Source organism: Ovis aries, chromosome 3, assembly GCF_016772045.2.
Source record: "Ovis aries strain OAR_USU_Benz2616 breed Rambouillet chromosome 3, ARS-UI_Ramb_v3.0, whole genome shotgun sequence".
NCBI classification, from domain to species: Eukaryota; Metazoa; Chordata; class Mammalia; order Artiodactyla; family Bovidae; genus Ovis; species Ovis aries.
In genome coordinates, this window is record NC_056056.1 from 109552294 (window position 1) to 109574538 (window position 22245).

Here is a 22245-nt window from a genome sequence, read left to right on the forward strand (position 1 = left end):
CTGTGAATAATGAACTTGGATGTGTAGCTGGAGAGATGTTTAGCTGGCGAGATTACAAAGCAAAGTGTTGAGTCCTAGTTTTTCCTTGCTGTTTATAGTAAAATGCAAGAGGAATAATATAAACTAAAGACAGAGCTAATCAACTAAAAGAAGTAAGAATATGAAGTTTTGGGAAAATTCTCAGCCTATCCAGAGGACAAGTCGTCTAAGTGTTCAGTCACACAAAAGATTCTTCAAAGAGATCAAAGATACAAATTCCATATTCCCTCAGTCAAACCAGGATCCCATGTATAGTTTAAGGTCTTTCTTTGTTTTTCCGTTGTCTCAACAGAGATCAAAACAGGTATGTGTGTGTGTGTGTGTGTGTGTGTGTGTGTTAGTCATTCAGTCATATCTGATTCTTTGTAACCTTATGGACTGTAGCCTATCCAGCTCCTCTGTCCCTGGAATTCTCCAGGCAAGAATAATGGAGTGGGTAGCCATTCCATTCTTCAGGGGGTCTTCCCAAACCAGGGATTGAACTCGGGTCTCCTGCACTCCTGAAGATTCCCCATGAGACCATGAGCCCAAAACAGACATAGGCTTAATCTCGAAAATAGCAAAGCTTCTGCATCTTGGAATGAATCTCCTGTAGCCTCCAAAACTCTACCAGTAGGAAAGAGGTTGACAAAAATACTCATCTTTAAATATATGCCATCTTTCATAAGGAATAATGATTCCAAAAGTGGAACCAAGCAACCAGAGGCCTGAGTGGAGAACAAAGGAAAAAATTTCCCAAACCTTGTAACATAATGTATTTTGCTTGCCTTCCATTTAAAAATGCTTTGGACTATGGACAATATTTTCTTATTTATTTTCCCACTTTTAAAATAGTAATGTCTGTGATTGTGTTTATGCATGTCCTACTACTCTATATTGGGAACAGATAACTTTGGTTTCATAAGTTGCTAAATGGAGAATTGTGCCCCACTGTTATATTTAATAGATCATGCTAAAAACTTTAGTCTCATGATGTAGATGACTTTATTAGATTATTTAGATGATGAGATTTGAAATTTCTGAGCTGATGAGATTTATGTGTAATTTGGGATTTGAGTTGATGCTATAATGGAAAGTGACCTTTGGGGATTAAAACATATTTAAAACATATTTATTTAGGGAATGAACATATTTTGTATTGTGTGTGTGTGTGGGGTGGGGGGCATGGACCTTTGAAAGTCAGCAAATGGTTAGTGATAGCCAGAATGATATACTAAAGATATTCACACACTATTTCCTAGATTTTGTAAATATATATGGAAATATACAGAGAATATACAGGAATATATAATCAAATTTTTGGACCTTAAAATAGGAGATTATCCTGGATTACCTTGGAGGGCCCAAACTAATTAAATTAACCTTTAAAGGCAGAAATCTTTTTCCAGGTGGAATAAGAAAGATAGGGCAGAAATAGAAGTCAGAGAAGGTTTAACCTGCCATTGTTCTCTTTGAAGATGAAAGGACCAAAATGTCAAAAGATGCAGGAGACATTAAGTATCTGAGAGAAGCTCCAGACTGATAATCTGTGAAGAAACAAGAACCTCAGATCCACTGCTGCATGTAACTAAATACTGTCAACAGCCTGAGTGAACTTTGGAAACAGATTTTTCTCTCAGAGCCTCCAGATAAAATCTCAGACTGGACAAAACCTTGACAATACTTCTGACCTACAGAACTTTAAAATAATACATTTGTGTGGTTTTTAGCTGCTAAATTTGTAGTAATTTGAAAGAATAGCAATGAAAAAATAATACAGCCTGTAATTCACAACTTCTCAATCTATTTCAGTGTTTATTGTTATAATGGTCTCTGTTTCCTTTGGATCAGGCTCTGTGTTATGCATATACAAGTGGGTATATGACAATTTGATAACAGTAGTGACCCCAGATTTTCACCCTTTTTCTCTATTCAAACCCTTTGTCATGTGAATACGAATTGCCTGTCACTAAAATGATTACTTTCCTCACCCATTGATTCTGGGACCAACCATGTGGTTTATTATGGCTATTGGAATGAGGCAATAGAAGAAATAAGGAAAAGAAATATGTACACAGGATAAAACATGAAATACCTACACTTAGATGAGGAGCAGGATAGGACTGATTAAAAAAGAGGGTGTTTAATGATCTCAGTGTTAGTAAGTGGAGAAAAGTGGGCAGAGTTGCAGACTTTTGAAGTCTATTATGATGTGCTTAAAACTCTGCCCAGTACTCATTATTTTCTTGAATGTTGTGACTTAGGATCTAAAATTTCAGAAACCTGAAGTTTTAATGAATAAAGACACTCTTTGCTATCATGTCTCTCTAATCTCAAACAAGAAAAAGTGACCCACAGCATTCTCCCATGTGCCTACTGTCTGAAGTGTACCAGATAATCTGTAAGTAATGCCACTACCTACCATATAATGCTAATGAGGCAACTATTTGCAACTTAGGAATAGCTACAACTTCGTAGTATAACTACAAAAGATACTGCTGCTTTAGATGTTAGTTTCTTTTTCTACTAGCGTGGGATCTAGAAGGATCTTGTGTTTCAGTATAATCTGAAGACTTTGTTAACAGATGAGTTTATTTGAAAGCAACAAAGGGTCAATGAAGATCTACAGAGTTATGATTTTAAATCTTTCCTTGTTTTGGCATTGTGCTAAATTTTTACGTTTAAGAGTGTTTCAATTATACCTATAAAATATATGACTTCCCTAGTGGCTCAGATGGTAAAGAAACTGCCTGCAATATAGAATACATTGAATATATTGGATGATATAGGTGAATATAAACTGAAATTATCTAAAAATTACAAAGCTTTGTTAATTTTGTTTCCTGTAGATACTTTCATAGTCAGCTATAACTATTGACTATCTCTATTATTAGTTAATGTTAATTTAATAAATAACTGTACCTATTTCTGTTAGAAAGCTATTTATTTTTATTAGTTATTGATTATTTATAAATAAACTAAATTTTCTGAAATTTTGAGAGCAACAGCCTTTTCTTTTTATGTATAAATACATTTTATGTATAAATACATGAAATTTAGAATTTAAAACTCTGGGAGGTCCTAAGATGGCAGAGGAATAGGATTAGTTAGAGTCCTTAAAGCATAACAACAACATTTCTGAGTTTGAGAGAACAGCTTCAAAAATACAGGCATGAGAAAAGCAATTTTTAAAAAATAGGTAGGACAAAATATAAAAGACAAAAAAAGAGACAAAAGAGTTAGGGATGGAGACCTGTCCTGGGGAAGGAGTCGTGAAGGAGGAGCAGTTTCCAAACACCAGGAAACCCTCTCACTGGCAGGTCTGTGGGGAGTTTTAGAATCTCAGAGAGCAACACAACTGGGAGGAGGGGAAACACACACACACACACACACACACACACACACACACACACACACAGAATACGTACCTAATCACAACTCCCAGTGGAGAAATAGCACCAAAACTTGCATCTGAAACCATCCAGCATGGGCTGAACAGGGAGGGGTTGCATGTTTAGGGTAAGGACCAGGCCTGAATGCCTGAAGACAATCTGAGGGAGCTAAGATGAGATAGCAACCCAAACTGGGATAGCCAGAGAGAGGGAAAAAAGAGAGAGAGAGAGAGAGAGAGAGAGAGAGAGGGAACTTTTCCATAAAAAGCTCTAACCTAAGGCACAGCGGCCCATTCACAGAACAAAGGATTGAGTGAATACCAAAGGAGAGCTAGCCGGCTGTGGACCAGCCTATTCTCCTGCCAGAGGCAGAGAGGCAGGTGGGCGACAGCCTGAGCCAGAAGGCAAGGGGAAATCTTGGCCCCAGAGATGGCATCCTCCACCCAAGGATGCTACCCAAGTCTTCCTGGGATCCTGGATGGCCAACATCTGCCAGGAGGGTCACAGTCAGAGATCAACTCCCAGAGGAGACACGTGGCACATCTGAAAAGGAGCTATGGCTACACACACAGGAAACCAAATGGCTGTGACTAGGGAGGTGATTAAGATGCACAGCCCACCTAGGACAGTGCACTCGCCAAGCACCTGGTCACCTGAGCTACTCAGACCTGAGAAGGGCACAAAACACATGCCCAACTGAGTTTGTGCCTTTGTGGAGTACCCGAGAACCTGAACCTGAGTAGCTTAGACCTGGGAAGTGCATGAAACCCAGAACCTGATTTGGACAGTTCCTCTGCAGGCCAACCTGGAGTCTGAGCAGTGTAGACCCAGAAAGCACACACACCATGAGTGGGGGCAAACCCAGTGTGGTCCAGACACTGCCAGCAATATTCACACACACCAGTGATACTTGTTTACAGAGCTCCTCCCTCCCCACAGCACAACTGAATAAATGAGCCTAGATAAGTGACCACCTTTGCCCCTGAAAGTCAGGGCAGAAACTAAACACTTAAGAGACCTGCAAAGAGAGTTCAGTTCAGTCACTCAGCCGTGTCCGACTCTTTGCGGCCCCATGAATCACAGCATGCCAGGCTTCCCTGTTCATCACCATCTCCCGGAGTTCACTCAGACTCATGTCCACCGAGTCAGTGATGCCATCCAGCCATCTCATCCTCAGTCGTCCCCTTCTCCTCCTGCCCCCAATCCCTCCCAGCATCAGAGTCTTTTCCAATGAGTCAACTCTTCGCATGAGATGGACAAAGTACTGGAGTTTCAGCTTCAGCATCATTCCCTCCAAAGAAATCCCAGGGTTTATCTCCTTCAGAATGGACTGGTTGGATCTCCTTGCAGTCCAAGGGACTCTCAAGGGTCTTCTCCAACACCACAATTCAAAAGCATCAATTCTTCGGTGCTCAGCCTTCTTCACAGTCCAACTCTCAAATCCATGCATGACCACAGGAAAAACCATAGCCTTGACTAGACGGACCTTAGTGAGCAAAGTAATGTCCCTGCTTTTGAATATGCTATCTAGGTTGGTCATAACTTTTCTTCCAAGGAGTAAGTGTCTTTTAATTTCATGGCTGCAGTCACCATCAGCAGTGATTTTGCAGCCCCCAAAAATAAAGTCTGACACTGTTTCCACTGTTTCCCCCTCTATTTCCCATGAAGTGATGGGACTGGATGCCATGATCTTCGTTCTCTGAATGGTGAGCTTTAAGCCAACTTTTTCACTTTCCTCTTTCACTTTCATCAAGAGCTTTTTAGCTCCTCTTCACTTTCTGCCATAAGGGTGGTGTCATCTGCATATCTGAGGTTATTGATATTTCTCCCGGCAATCTTGGTTCCAGCTTGTGTTTCTTCTAGTAAAGCATTTCTCATGATGTACTCTGCATATAAGTTAAATAAGCAGGGTGACAATATACAGCCTTAACGTACACCTTTTCCTATTTGGAACCAGTCTGTTGTTTCATGTCCAGTTCTAACTGTTGCTTCCTGACCTGCATACAGATTTCTCAAGAGGCAGGTTAGGTGTTCTGGTATTCCCACCTCTTTCAGAATTTTCCACAGTTTATTGTGATCCTCACAGTAAAAGGCTTTGGCATAGTAAATAAAGCAGAAATAGATGTTTTTCTGGAACTCTGTAGCTTTTTCCATGATCCAGTGGATGTTGGCAATTTGATCTCTGGTTCCTCTGCCTTTTCTAAAACCAGCTTGAACATCAGGGAGTTCACGGTTCATGTATTGCTGAAGCCTGGCTTAGAGAATTTTGAGCATTACTTTACTAGCATGTAAGATGAGTGCAATTGTGAGGTAGTTTGAGCATTCTTTGGCATTGCCTTTCTTTGGGATTGGAAAGAAAACTGACCTTTTCCAGTCCTGTGGCCACTACTGAGTTTTCCAAATTTGTTGGCATATTGAGTGCAGCACTTTCACAGCATCATCTTTCAGGATTTGAAAGGGCTCCACTGGAATTCCATCACCTCCACTAGCTTTGTTCGTATTGATGCTTTCTAAGGCCCTCTTGACTTCACATTCCAGTATGTGTGGCTCTAGATGAGTGATCACATCATCATGATTATCTGGGTCGTGAAGATCTTTTTTGTACCGTTCTTCCATGTATTCTTGCCACTTCTTCTTAATATCTTCTGCTTCTGTTAGGTCCATACCATTTCTGTCCTTTATCGAGCCCATCTTTGCATGAAATGTTCCCTTGGTATCTCTAATTTTCTTGAAGAGATCTCTAGTCTTTCCCATTCTGTTGTTTTCCTCTATTTCTTTGCATTGATCACTGAAGAAGGCTTTCTTATCTCTTCTTGCTATTCTTTGGAACTCTGCATTTAGATGCTTGTATCTTTCCTCTTCTCCTTTGCTTTTTACTTCTCTTCTTCTCACAGCTATTTGTAAGGCCTCCCCAGACAGCCATTTTGCTTTTTTGCATTTCTTTTCCATGGGGATGGTCTTGATCCCTGTCTCCTGTACAATGTCACGAACCTCATTCCATAGTTCATCAGGCACTCTATCTATCAGATCTAGGCCCTTAAATCTATTTCTCACTTCCACTGTATAATCATAACGGATTTGATTTAGGTCATACCTGAATGGTCTAGTGGTTTTCCCTACTTCCTTCAACTTAAGTCTGAATTTGTCAATAAGGAGTTCATGATCTGAGGCACAGTCAGCTCCTAGTCTTATTTTTGTTGACTGTATGCAGCTTCTCCATCTTTGGCTACAAAGAATATAATCAATCTGATTTTGGTGTTGACCATCTGGTGATGTCCATGTGTAGAGTCTTCTCTTGTGTTTTGGAAGAAGGTGTTTGCTATGACAAGTGTGTTCTCTTGGCAAAACTCTATTAGTCTTTGCCCTTCTTCATTCTGCATTCCAAGGCCAAATTTGCCTATTACTCCAGGTGTTTCTTGACTTCCTACTTTTGCATTCCAGTCCCCTATAATGAAAAGAACATCTTTTTTGGGTGTTAGTTCTAAAATATCTTGTAGGTCTTCATAGAACCGTTCAACTTCAGCTTCTTCAGTATTACTGGTTGGGGTATAGACTTGGATAACTGTGATATTGAATGGTTTGCCTTGGAGATGAACAGAGATCATTCTGTCGTTTTTGAGATTGCATCCAAGTACTGCATTTTGGACTCTTTTGTTGACCATGATGGCTACTCCATTTCTTCTGAGAGAATCCTGCCAGCAGTAGTAGATATAATGGTCATCTGAGTTAAATTCACCCATTCCAGTCCATTTTAGTTCACTGATTCCTAGAATGTCGACGTTCACCCTTGCCATCTCTTGTTTGACCACTTCCAATTTGCCTTGATTCATGGACCTGACATTCCAGGTTCCTATGCAATATTGGTCTTTACAGCATCGGATCTTGCTTCTATCACCAGTCACATGCACAACTGGGTATTGTTTCTGTTTTGACTCCATCCCTTCATTCTTTCTGGAGTTACTTCTCCACTGATCTCAAGTAGCATATTGGGCACCTAATGACCTGGGGAGTTCCTCTTTTGGTATCCTATCATTTTGCCTTTTCATGCTGTTCATGGGGCTCTCAAGGCAAGAATACTGAAGTGGCTTGCCATTCCCTTCTCCCTTGGATCACATTCTGTCAGACCTCTCTACCATGACCCACCTGTCTTGGGTTTCCCCACAGGCATGGCTTGGTTTCATTGAGTTAGACAAGGCTGTGGTCCTAGCGTGATTAGATTGACTAGTTTTCTGTGAGTACGGTTTCAGTGTGTCTGCCCTCTGATGCCCTCTTGCAACACCTACCATCTTACTTGGGTTTCTCTTGGCTGGCCTTGGGTGAGGGTTATCTCCTTACTGCCACCGTTCCTGACCTTCAATGTGGGATAACTCCTCTAGGCCCTCCTGTGCCTGTGCAGCCACCACTCCTGGGTTGCTTCTCCCAGCCGCTGGCCCTGGCCTTGGGTGTGGGTGGCTCCTCCCAGCTGCCGCACCTGGCCTTGGGCTCGGGTGACTCCTCAGGGTCACTGCCCCTGGCCTTGGGTGAGAGGTGGCTTCTCCCGGCTGCCCCTGACTTCGGACGCGGGGTAGCTCTTCCCAGCCACCACTGACCTCGGGCACAGGGTAGCTCCTCTCGGCTGTTCCTGTGCTGTAGCAGCACGGCACTCTAGGCCGCTGCCCCTGACCTCGGACGTGGGGCCGGCCGGCCCTCGCAGCCGCTAGAGGAAGCCAAAATAAACAAAGAAGATGGAACAGCTCTGGAAGTGACAGGTGCAACAGATTAAAACCCTGTAGTTAGCAATGTGTAAGCATTGGAAGGGACCTATAGATCTTGAGAAGAAGTATAAGCTGGAACAAGGGATTATCTGAAACTGAACTGACCCCGCACCACCCTCAACAGCTCCAGAGAAATTCCTAGATATATTTTTACTATTATCATTTTTAAATATTTTTAAAATGTTAAATTCTTTATTACTCCTTTAATTTTCATTTTTATAACCTGCTATTACCTTGCCAAAAGACCCTATTTTAAAAGCAAATTATATATATATACATAAATATATATTTATTTTATACTTTTTGTGATTTTTTGTATTATTAATATTGTATTTTTCAGAATCTAACCTCTACTCTAGATTTTTGATCTTTGCTTTTTGGTATTTGTTATCAATTTTGTACCTTTAAGAATATAATCTTCAGTACTCATTTTTCCTTAGGCGTATGATTACTGGCTTGATTGCTCTCTCTGCTTTTAACTCTCTTTTCTCCTCCAGGGCATCTCTATCTCCTTCCTCCTCCTTCTTTTCTCTACTTAACTCTGTGACTCTCTCTGGGTGTTCTGAGCTATGGAGAACACTTAGGGAACTGATTACTGGCTAGAATGGTCTCTCCCCTTTTGATTCCCTCTTACCTCTATCTCTCTCCTCCCTCTTTTCTACTCCATGTAACTCCGTAAACCACTCTGGGTGTCCCTCACTGTGGAAAATGTTTTCACCATTAACATTTTCAATGTTTTATAACCTGTGCTGTATTGATGGAGAAGTCTTGAGGCTACTGTCAGAATAAGACTGAAAACCAGGGGCAGGAGGCTTAAATCCAAAACTTGAGAACACCAGAAAACTCCTAACTCCAGGGCACATTAATGGACAAGAGTTCATCCAAAAGTCTCCACACCTACATTGAAACCAGCTCCACCCAAGAACCAACAAGTTCCAGAGCAACACATATCAGGCTAATTCTCTAACCCTGGGCATTAAAATACAGGTTACCCAAAGTCACACCAAACCCACAGACACCTCAAAACTCACTACTGGACATTTCACTGCACTCCAGAGAGAAGAGATCCAGTTCAGCCCAACAGAACACCAATGCAAGTTTCCTTAACTTGGAAATCTTGACAAGCCACTAGTCCAACCCCACCCACAGGGAGGAACCTCGACAATAAAGAGAAATCACAAACTTCCAGCATACAGAAAGACCACCCCAAACACAGCAATCTAAACAAAATAAAAAGGCAGAGAAATATTCAGCAGGTAAAGGTACATGATAAATGCCCACCAAAGCAAAGAGGAGGTGATAGAGAGTCTATCTGAAAAGGAATTCAAAATAATAATAGTAAAGATGATCCAAAATCTTAAAGACAAAATGGAGTTACAGATAAATAGACTAGAGAAAAGGATGGAGAAGATGCAAGAAATGTTTAACAAGGACCTAGAAGAAATAAAAAAGTGTCAGTCAATAATGAATAATGCAATGACAGAGATAAAAAGCACTCTGGAGGGAACCAACACTAGAATAAATGAAGGAGAAGATATAATAAGTGAGGTGGAAGATAGAATGGTGGAAATAAAGGTAGCAGAGAGGAAAATAGAAAAAAGAATGAAAAGAAATGAGAACAACCTCAGAGACCTCTGGGACAATTTTAAACACGCCAACATTCGGATCATAGGAGTCCCAGAAGAAGAAGACAAAAAGAAAGGCCATGAGAAAATACCTGAGGAGATAATAATTGAACACATCCCTAAAATGGGGAAGGAAATAGCCACCCAAGTCCAAGAAACCCAGAGTCCCAAACAGGATAAACTCAAGGTGAAACACCCCAAGACCCATATTAATCAAATTAATGATGATCAAACACAAAGAGCGAATATTAAAAGCAGCAAATAACAAACAAGGGAATTCCCATAAGGATAACAGTTGATCTTTCAATAGAAAATCTTCAGGCCAGAAGGGAATGATAAGACATACTTAAGGTCATGAAAGAGGAAAACCTACAACTCAGATTACTGTACCCAGCAAGGATCTCATTCAAATATGAAGGAGAAATCAAAAGCTTTACAGACAAGCAAAAGCTGAGAGAATTCAGCACCACCAAACCAGCTCTTCAACAAACTCTAAAAGACCTTCTCTAGACAGGAAACACAAAAAAGTTTATAAACTCAAACTCAAAACAACAAAGTAAATGGCAATGGGATGATACTTATCAATAATTACCTTAAATGTAAATGGGTTGAATGCCCCATCAAAAAGACAAAGACTGGCTGAATGGATACAAAAACAAGACCCCCTATATATGTTGTCTACAAGAGACCCACCTTGAAACAAAGGACACATATAGACTGAAAGTGAAGGGCTGGAAAAGATATTTCATGCAAATGGAGACCAAAATAAACAAGAGTAGCAATACTCATATCAGATAAAATAGACTTTGAAATGAAGGCTGTGAAAAGAGACAAAGAAGGACACTACATAATGATCAAAGGATCAATCCAAGAAGAAGATATAACAATTACAAATTAATATGCACTCAACATAGGAGCACCACAATATGTAAGGCAAATGCTAACAAGTATGAAAGAGGAAATTAACAGTACACAATAATAGTGCGAGACTTTAACACCCCACTCACACCTATTGATAGATCAACTAAACAAAAAATTAGCAAGGAAATACAAAGTTTAAATGATACAATAGACCAGTTAGACCTAACTGATATCTATAGGACATTTCACCCCAAAACAATGAATTTCACCTTTTTCTCAAGTGCACATGGAACCTTCTCCAGGATAGATCACATCCTGGGCCATTAATCTAGCCTTGATAAATTAAAAAAAAAATTGAAATCATTTCAAGCATCTTTTTCTATCACAATGTGGTAAGATTACATGAAAACTACAGGAAAAAAGCTATTAAAAATACAAAAATATAGAGGCTAAATAACACACTTTTGAATAACCAACAAATCACAGAAGAAATCAAAAAAGAAATCAAAATATGCATAGAAACAAATGAAAATGATAACATAACAACCCCAAACCTATGGAGTTCAGTAAAAGCAGTGCTAAAGGGGAAGGTTCATAGCAATATAAGATTTCCTCAAGAAACAAGAGAAAAATCAAATAGATAACATTTTAAAAGTTATCAAATAGATAACTTTACACCTAAGCAACTAGGAAAAGAAGAAATGAAGAACCCTAAGGTTAGTAGAAAGAAAGAAATCATAAAAATTAGGGCAGAAATAAATGAAAGAGAAACAAAGGAGACTATAGCAAAAATCAACAAAACTAAAACCTGGTTATTTGAGAAGTCAAATAAAATATACAAACCATTAGCCAGACTCATCAAAAAAAAAAAAAAAAGGAGAAGATTTAAATCAACAGAATTAGAATGAAAATGAAGAAATCACAACAGACAACATAGAAATACAAAGGATTATAAGACACTACTAAAAGCAACTATATGCCAATAAATTGGACAACTTGGAAGAAATGCACAAATTCTTAGAAAAGTAAACCTTCCAAAACTTAACCAGGAAGAAATTTAAAATCTTAACAGACCCACCATAAGCACAGAAATCAAAACTGTAATAAAAATTCTTCCAATAAACAAAAGCCCAGGGCCAGATGGCTTCACAGCTGAATTCTACCAAAAATTTAGAGAAGAGCTAACACCTATCCTACTCAAACTTTTCCAGAAAGTTGCAGAGGAAGGTAAACTGTCAAACTCATTCTATGAGGCCACCATCACCCTAATACCAAAAGCAGACAAACATGCCACAAAAAAGAAAATTACAGGCCAATATCACTGGTGAACATAGATACAAAAATCCTCAACAAAATTCTAGCAAGGAGAATCCAACAACATATTAAAAAGATCATACATCATGACCAAGTGCCCTTTATCCCACGGATGCAAGAATTCTTCAATATTTGCAAATCAATCAATGTGATAACACCACGTTAACAGATTGAAATATAAAAACCATATGATTATCTCAGTAGATCCAGAGAAAGCCTTTGACAAAATTCAACACCCATTTATGATAAAAAACCTCCAACAAACAGGCATGCAAGGAACATACCTAAAGATAATAAAAGCCATATATGATAAACCCACAGCAAACATTATCCTCAACGGTGAAAAATTGAAACCATTTCCTCTAAGTCAGTAGCAAGACAAGAGTACCCACTCTCACCACTACTATTCAGCATAGTTTTGGAAGTTTTAGCCAGTGCAATCAGAGAAGAAAAAGGAATAAAAGGAATCCAGACTGGAAAAAAAAGAAGTAAAACTCATTGTTTGCAGATGACATAATCCTCTACATAGAAAACCCTAAAGACTCCACCAGAAAATTATGAGAGCTAATAAATGAATATAGTACAGTTGCAGGATATAAAATGAATACACAGAAACCCTTTGCATTCCTATATACACATGAAAGGATGCTCAACATCGCTCATTATCAGAGAAATGCAAATCAAAACCACAATGAGGTAACAACTCATGCCAGTCAGAATGGCTGCTATCAAAAAGTCTACAAACAATAAATGCTTCAGAGAAAAGGGAACCCTCTTACACTGTTGGTGGCAATGACAACTAGTACAGTCACTATGGAGAACAGTGTGGAGATTCCTTAAAAAAAACTGGCAATAGAACTGCCATATGACCAAGCAATCCCACTTCTGGGCATACACAAGAGGAAACCAGAATTGAAAGAGACACATGTACCCCAGTGTTCATCTCAGCACTGTTAATAATAGCCAGGACATGGAAACAACCTAGATGTCCATCAGCAGATGAATGGATAAGAAAGCTGTGGTATATATACATAATGGAATATTACTCAGCTATTAAAAAGAATGCATTCAAATCAGTTCTAATGAGCTGGATGAAACTGGAACCTATTATACAGAGAGAAGTAAGTCAGAAAGAAAACCACCAATATAGTATATTAACATATATATATGGAATTTAGAAAGATGATAGTGATGACCCTATATGCAAGACAGCAAAAGAGACACAGTTGTAAAGAACAGATTTTTTGACTCTGTGGGAGAAGGCGAGGGTGGGATGATTTGAGAGAATAGCGTTGAAACATGTATATTACCATATGTGAAATAGATTGAGAGTCCATGTTCAATGCATGAGACAGGGCTCTCAGGACCAGTGCACTGGGACGACCCTGTGGGATGGGATGGGGTGGGAGGTGGAAGGGGAGTTCAGGATGGGAGACACATGTACACCCATATACTAATGATGAGAAAACAGAAAGAAATTAAAGAAACAATTTTCTTCACCATTGCAATGAAAAAAAATAAAATACTTAGGAATAAATCTACCTAAAGAAAAAAAAAAGATCTATATATAGAAAACTATAAAACACTGATGAAAGAAATAAAAAATGACACAAATAGATGGAGAAATATACCATGTTCATGGATCAGAAGAATCAACATAGTGAAAATGAATATATTACCCAAAGCAATCTATAGATTCAATGAAATCCCTATCAAGCTAATAACGATATTTTTCAGAGAACTAGACAAATAATTTCACAATTTGTATGGAAATACAAAAAAACCTCAAATAGCCAAAGAAGAATGGAATTGGAGGAATCGACCTGCCTGACCTCAGACTATACTACAAAGCAGTAAGACAGAAATATAGATCAATGCAACAAAATAGAAAGCACAGAGATAAATCCATTCACCTATGGACACCTTATCTTTGACAAAGGAGACAAGAATATACAATGGAGAAAAGACAATCTCTTTAAAAAGTGGTGCTGGGAAAACTGGTCAAATACTTGTAAAATAATGAAACTAGAACATTTTCTAACACCACACACAAAAATGAACTCAAAATGGATTAAAGATCTAAATGTAAGAGCAGAAACTATAAAACTCCTAGAGGAAAACATAGAAAAGACACTCTCTGACATAAATCACAGCTGGATCCTCTATGAACCACCTCCCAGAGTAATGGAAATAAAAGCAAAAATAAACAAATGGGACATAATTAAATTTAAAAGTTTTTGCACTATGAAGGAAACTATAAGCAAGGTAAAAAAAAAAAAGACAGCATTCAGAATGGGAGAAAACAATATCAAATGAAGCAACTGACAAATAATTAATCTCAAAAATATACAAGCAGCTCATGTAGCTCAATTCAAAAAAAAAAAAAAAAAAAGGCCCAAACAAAAAATGGGCCAAAGAACTAAATAGACATTTCTCCAAAGAAGATATACAGATGGCTAACAAACACATGAAAATTCGAGATACCAAGGGAACATTTCATGCAAACATGGGATCAATAAAGGACAGAAATGGTAGAGACCTAACAAAAACAGAACATAGTAAGAAGAGGTGGCAAGAAAGCACTTGTACAGAAGAACTGTACAAAAAAAGATCTTTGCAACCCAGATAATCACGATGGTGTGATCACTCACATAGAGCCAGACATCCTGGAATGTGAAGTCAAGTGGGCCTTAGGAAGCATCACTAGGAACATAGGTAGTGGAGGTGATGGGATTCCAATTCAGCTATTTCAAATCCTAAAAGATGATGCTGTGAAAGTGCTGCACTCCATATTCCAGCAAATTTGGAAAATTCAGTAGTGGTCACAGGACTAGAAAACATCAGTTTTCATTCCAGTCCCAAAGAAAGGCAATGCAAACTACCACACAATTGCACTCATCTCACACGCTAGCAAAGTAATGCTCAATTCAGTTCAGTCTCTCAGTCGTGTCCGACTCTTTGTGACTCCATGAATTGCAGCACGCCAGTCCTCCCTGTCCATCACCAACTCTTTGAGTTCACTCAAACTCATATCTGTCAAGTCGGTGATGCCATCCAGCCATCTCATCCTCTGTCGTCCCCTTCTCCTCCTGCCCTCAATCCCTCCCAGCCTCAGAGTCTTTTCCAATGAGTCAGCTCTTCTCATGAGGTGGCCAAAGTACTGGAGTTTCAGCTTTAGCATCAGTCCTTCCAAAGAACACCCAGGATTGATCTCCTTTAGAATGGACTGGCTGGATCTCCTTGCAGTCCAAAGGACTCTCAAGAGTCTTCATCAACATCACAGTTCAAAAGCATCAATTTTTCCGGTGCCCAGCTTTCTTCACAGTCCAAATGGCACATCCATACATGACCACTGGAAAAACCATAGCCTTGACTTGACGGATCTTTATTGGCAAAGTTTGCTTTTTAATACACTATCTAGGTTGGTCATAACTTTTCTTTCAAGAAGTAAGTGTCTTTTAATTTCATGGCTACAATCACCATCTGCAGTGATTTTGGAGCCCAAGAGTTCCAGAAAAACAACTATTTCTGCTTTATTGACTATGCTGAAGCCTTTGACTGTGTGGATCACATTAAACTGTGAAAATTTCTTCAAGAGATGGGAATACCAGACCACCTGACCTGCCTCTTGAGGAATCTGCATGCAGGTCAGGTAGAAACAGAACTGGATATGGAACAACAGATTATTTCCAAATAGGAAAAGGAGTACATCAAGGCTGTATATGGTCACCCTGCTTATTTAACTTATATGCAGAGTACATCATGAGAAATGCTGGGCTGGAAGAAACACAAGCTGGAATCAAGATTGCTGGGAGAAATATCAATAACCTCAGATATGGAGATGACACCATTCTTATGGCAAAAATGGAAGAAGAACTAAAGAGCCTCTTGATGAAAGTGAAAGAGGAGAGTGAAAATGTTGGCTTAAATCTCAACATTCAGAAAACTAAGATCATGGCACCCAGTCCCATCACTTAATGGGAAATAGATGGGGAAACAGTAGAAACAGTGGCTGATTTTATTTTGGGGGGCTCCAAAATCACTGCAGATGGTAGTTGCATCCATGAAATTAAAAGACGCTTACTCCTTGGAAGAAAAGTTATGATCAATCTAGACAGCATATTGAAAAGCAGAGACAAGACCTTTTTTAACAAGGGTCCGTCTAGTCAAGGCTATGGTTTTTCCAGTGGTCATGTATGGATGTGAGAGTTGGACTATAAAGAAAGCTGAACGCTCAAGATTTGACGGTTTTGAACTGTGGTGTTGGAGAAGACCCTTGAGAGTCCCTTGGACTGCAAGGAGATCCAACCAGTCCATCCTAAAGAAGATCAGCCCTGAGTATTCATTGGAAGAATTGATTTTGAAGCTAAAACTCCAGTACTTTGGACACCTAATGTGAAGAGCTGACTCATTTTAAAAGACCCTGATCCTGGGAATGATTGAGGGCAGGAGGATAAGGAGCCGATGTAGAATGAGATGGTTGGATGGCATCATTGACTCAATGGACATAAGTTTGGGCAAACTCTCAGAGTTGGTGATGGTCAGGGAGGCCTGCCATGCTGCATTTCAAGGGGTTGCAAAGGGTCAGACATGACCAAGCTACTTAACTGTACTGATTTCCTTGACTGCTTAAGATTGTTAATTCAATAAGAAAAGGGGAAAAAAAGATAAAGTATCCCGTCTCTTTGGAATTCTTTCACAGATGTCTCTCTGAATGCCTTCTTAGCCATGTCAGTGTTAAAATATCTGCTGAACTTTGTGACATACCAAGTAGATTGAAACACACAACCTTGGTTCTTGGATGATAAGATCTTTATCACCCATCCTGGCACCTGCATGTTGAACCACAAAGACGATCTTTCATTCCCACAACTGCCTGGTCTAGGGACAGGTCATGAGGAATGACAGTTGCTATGGGAAATGCTAAAATTTAGTAGCCACTTTCTCATCAAATAATCCCCTGGAATCCACAAGAATTTGTTTAGACTCCAGAGTTATGAAAGAATTTATTCCAATAGTTCTTGTCAAGTCAATACTTGTTTTGGTGGAGGAACTAATATTTTGCACCTTCCTACTCCATTATTTTCCATGATGTTACTAAGTCATTTCTTTTGAATCCAGAAGTAATTTATCTTTCTGAATCAAGACTGACTCTCAGATTCTTGCTTGCCTTATAAGTTATGTGTGTCTTTCTGTGACATAAAAATTATATTGTATACAAGATTCACAATACAAGATTCACTCTAAAGTTGCTTCATCATTTCATCTAGAAAAGCCCACCATTGTCACCCATTATGATAACATTTTAGGAGTAATTCTAAGTGTACATGTTTTCACATCCAGGTTGAACTTTCTCTCAATGACCTCTTTATTCAGGGTTATTTTTTTGGAGTTGGTACAATGTTACAATATAATTATGGCATTCACTTGCTGAAATAAAAGCAAAATAACTCCAAGACTCTCCTGTATTTTAGTGAAGTGAGGGAGAATGTGTACATGTATATGTATTGTGGAGTCCCTTCACTATTCACCTGAATCTATCACCACACTGTTAATTAGCTACACAAACAATGTGGAAAGTCCTTTTTTAAGAAAAGGTGCTTACAAAGAATATCCTCACCATGGAGTATAAAACATTACAAAGTCAGTCTAACTTATGCATAAATGATTTAAGTTCAATAGGAAGACTGATTCCTTGATAGTAAGAGATATTAAATATTAGAAAACATTTCATGATGGCTTAAGTGATCTCTTGAGTTATGTAACATGGTTAAAGAAGTTTAAAATGGCCATATAGAATGAAAAATTTTTAAAATTGAGAACTCTTAATTTTAAAGCATTGATAAACATGCAACCTGTTTTTGAACTTTAAGCTCAGTGGATTACTTTTTCAGAGGCCAGATGCAAAAGGCATCTGTACCCAGCTGTTACAAGAGACACTTCTGTTTGTAGGATGAACCAAAATCTATAACCAAAAACAGGGATGTTCTGAAAGCAGATATTTTAATAGTAGAAAATATCATGATGGTTCTTATGTTCTTAAAATAAATCTTTTTATTGTTTACTTTTAAAAGGTTGCACATATAAAAAGAAAAAAGACCAAGAGTGAGTGATAGCAAACCTGTTCCTCTAATTTGTACCTAAAATAAATACCAAAATAAATAAATTACTTTTATATAGGTAAAAACAGGTGTCAAACTCAATCTAGAATACAGGACACATTTTTTTGTTATCTAGCCTTTTAAAAATAATTTCATTTTCTAATCATATTTGAAATCAAGGAAGATTATTTTTTGAAAAATATAGAAAATATCTGAAAATGGTAAACATAAATATTATTCAATCATTTAATTATACTTTATGCTTAGAAAGTCTTTTTCCTATCCCTATTTAGATCAGTTAAGTACCACGACTTAGGGGGATGGTGTTAACTATTTGTTTGTGAGTCCTAGGAATGTGTAGAAGCTGTCAGCAACCCACTCCAGTATTCTTGACTGGAGAATCTCATGGGCAGAGGAGCAGGAACTTATAATTATAAACTATAAATTATTATCAGTTATAACATGTATTATTATAATTATACTTTATTACAATTATAAATTGTTACATATATTTATAATCTGCCTAAATATCCACCCAACTTTTTATATATATGCATATATATATCAAAATTAACTTTGATTATTGACATTACACTGTCATAGAAAGTGGATATATTATTGTGTTAAGCACCGTATTCCTGATTTTGAATAATTAATCAGAAGAAGTGCCAGTCTATGTTCGATACAGGATACAGGATGCTTGGGGCTGGTACATGGGGATGATCCAGAGAGATGATATCGGGTGGGAGGTGGGAGGGGATTCAGGATTGGGAGCTTGTATGCACCCGTGGCGGATTCATGTCAATGTATGGCAAAACCAATACAGTATTGTAAAGTAAAATAAAGTAAAAAAAAAAAAAAAAAGAAAGAAAAAAAGAAAAAGAAAAAAAATGTGTTTTCCAATGCTTTTTCAGAATGTATTAGCTTGTGAATTTTTAATGTATAACTTTTTGCTGAGATATCAGCATGAATACATTCCATAACAAATCACTGATATTCATCACTTTTAATTTCAGGGTTTATTGTCTTTGTATTTAATTTCAGTTCTCAGTGTCTATGTTTATAAACATTCTTTTCAATGGTACATATTTTCAAGTTTTGGGTCAAGAACTGCCACTTGCATTAAATAAATTTGAATACTTTTCCATATTATTATGTGCTTTTATTATTTTATATGACATTGACATTATTTGTTGTTATAATTTTTAAATAATTTACTCATCAATCCCCACATCCAAATTCTTTCTTTTGGGAAAGTGCAAGTGAGAGGCAAGATCCAAACTCTTTTATTATATATTTAGCTGTATTTATACATGGACATGTACTTTGCTCTCTCCTATGGTAGTATTTATGTCAAACTTTCTGAAAATACTTTGTTTTCATAAATTTATTGTGTTATTTGGGAGATATGTTTATAGATACATATTACAATAAAGTGATATTTTTGTTATATATATTGTTTTAACTCTGACAATTTAACTTCTTTTATATAAATAATGCTATTCAGTCATATTTTAACTTGAAAAGAATCCATCTGTGTCCATGCTTTTGTTTCATACTTTGTATTTAGTATATTTTACATTTGAATCATATAAAACAGCTAGTGTTTACTAAAGGCTAGACCCTAAAAAATCAAGGGATTTTAGTCTATTGGTCAAGGTCAATTTTAAAATCTGGTCAATTTGGAAATCTTGAAATACCAAACTTGGAAATCTGGAGTCTAAAATACAGGGAATGAGACATGGAAAAGAAAGATAATTAACATACTCTGATTCTGTGTACACACCAATACTAGATTTTTCTAAGCTGTCTTTCAATGCTAGTTACTTCATTTTAACAGGTGACTTGAACCCCACTGATGACTCAAAATCATTCCAAATGGTTTTAAGCATTAGTTAAATCATCTCTGCTTTTTATTATATCTAATAATTGTATGATACTTTACACATTAGAAAAAGAATCTTCAAGTATACAATATTAATTTTTCAATTTTTTGCTTAAGACTCAAAATCTTAATATAATAATAATAAAATTATTTTCCTTGGCTCACTTAAATTGTCCATATTTGTAGTTTATTATTTATTTCTTATACTCTGGGAAATTTGAAAAAATAGAGTAAAGAGTCATTAACCTTAATCCAAACAGGAGATAGCAAGAGTGAACGTCACTATTCTAGGAATCAGCGAACTAAAAAGGACTGGAATGGGTGGATTTAACTAAGATGACCATTATATCTACTACTGTGGGCAGGAATCCTTAGAAGAAATGGAGTAGCCATCATATTCAACAGAAGAGTCCCAAATGCAGTACTTATCTGATCATTTCCAAGGAAAACTATTCAATAACACAGTAAACAAGTCTATGCCTCAACCAGTAATGCTGAAGAAGCTGAAGTTGAAGTTGAACGGTTCTATGAAGACTTATAAGACCTTTTAGAACACACACAAAAGATGTCCATTTCATTATAAGGGACTGGAATGCAAAAGTAGGAAGTCAAGAAACACCTGGAGTAACAGGTAAATTTGGCCTTGGAATGTGGAATGAAGCAAGGCAAAGGCTAATAAAGTTTTGCCAAGAGAATGCACCAGTCATAGAAAACACCCTCTTCCAACAACACAAGAGAAGACTCTACACATGGACATCACCAGATGGTCAACACCGAAATCAGATTGATTATATTCTTTGCACCCAAAGATGGAGAAGCTCTATACAAGTCAGCAAAAACAAGACCGAGAGCTGACTGTGCCTCAGATCATGAGCTCCTTATTGCCAAATTCAGACTTAACTTGAAAAGAAAGTAGGTAAAACCACTAGACCATTCAGGCATGGCCTAAATCAAATCCCTTATGATTATACAGTGGAAGTGAGAAATAGATTTAGGGACTAGACCTGATAGATAGAGTGCCTAAAGAACTACGGAATGAGGTTCGTGACATTGTACAGGAGACAGGGATCAAGACCATCCCCATGGAAAAGAAATGAAAAAAAGCAAAATGGCTGTCTGAGGAGACCTTACAAATAGCTGTGAAAAGAAGAGAAGTGAAAAGCAAAGGAGAAAAGGAAAGATATAAGCATCTGAATGCAGAGTTCCAAAAGAATAGCAAGAAGAGATAAGAAAGCCTTCCTCAGTGATCAATGGAAAGAAATAGAGGAAAACAAAAGAATGGGAAAGACTAGAGATCTCTTCAAGAAAATTAGAGATACCAAGGGAACATTTCATGCAAAGATGGGCTCGATAAAGGACAGAAATGGTACAGACCTAACAGAAGCAGAAGATATTAAGAAGAGGTGGCAGGAATACACAGAACTGTACAAAAAGAACTTCACGACCCAGATAGTCACGAAGGTGTGATCACTCATTTAGAGCCAGACATCCTGGAATGTGAAGTCAAGTGGGCCTTAGAAAGCATCGCTACGAACAAAGCTAGTGGAGATGATGGAATTCTAGTTCAGCTATTTCAAATCCTGAAAGATGATACTGTGAAAGTGCTGCGCTCAATATGCCAGCAAATTTGGAAAATTCAGCAGTGACCACGCGACTGGAAAAAGCCAGTTTTCATTCAAATCCCAAAGAAAGGCAATGCCAAAGATTGCTCAAATTACCACACAATTGCACTCATCTCACACATGGACACGACTGAATGACTTCACTTTCACTTTTCACTTTCATGCATTGGAGAAGGAAATGGCAACCCCCTCCAGTATTCTTGCCTGGAGAATCCCAGGGACAGAGGAGCCTAGGGGCCTACACTCTGTGGGGTTGCACAGAGTCGGACACGACTGAAGTGACTTAGCAGCAGCAGCAGCACGCACCTGTAAAGTAATGCTCAAAATTCTCTAAGCCGGGCTTCAGCAATACGTGAACCGTGAACTTCCAGATGTTCAAGCTGGTTTTAGAAAAGGCAAAGGAACCAGAGATCAAATTGCCACATCCACTGGATCATGGAAAAAGCAAGAGAATTCCAGAAAAATATCAATTTCTGCTTTATTGACTATGTCAAAGCCTTTGACTGTGTGGATCACAATAAACTGGAAAATTCTGAAAGAGATGGGAATACCAGAGCAATTGACCTGTCTCTTGAGAAATCTATATGTAGGTCAGGAAGCAACAGTTAAAACTGGACATGGAACAACAGACTGGTTCCAAATAGGAAAAGGAGTATGTCAAGGCAGTATATTG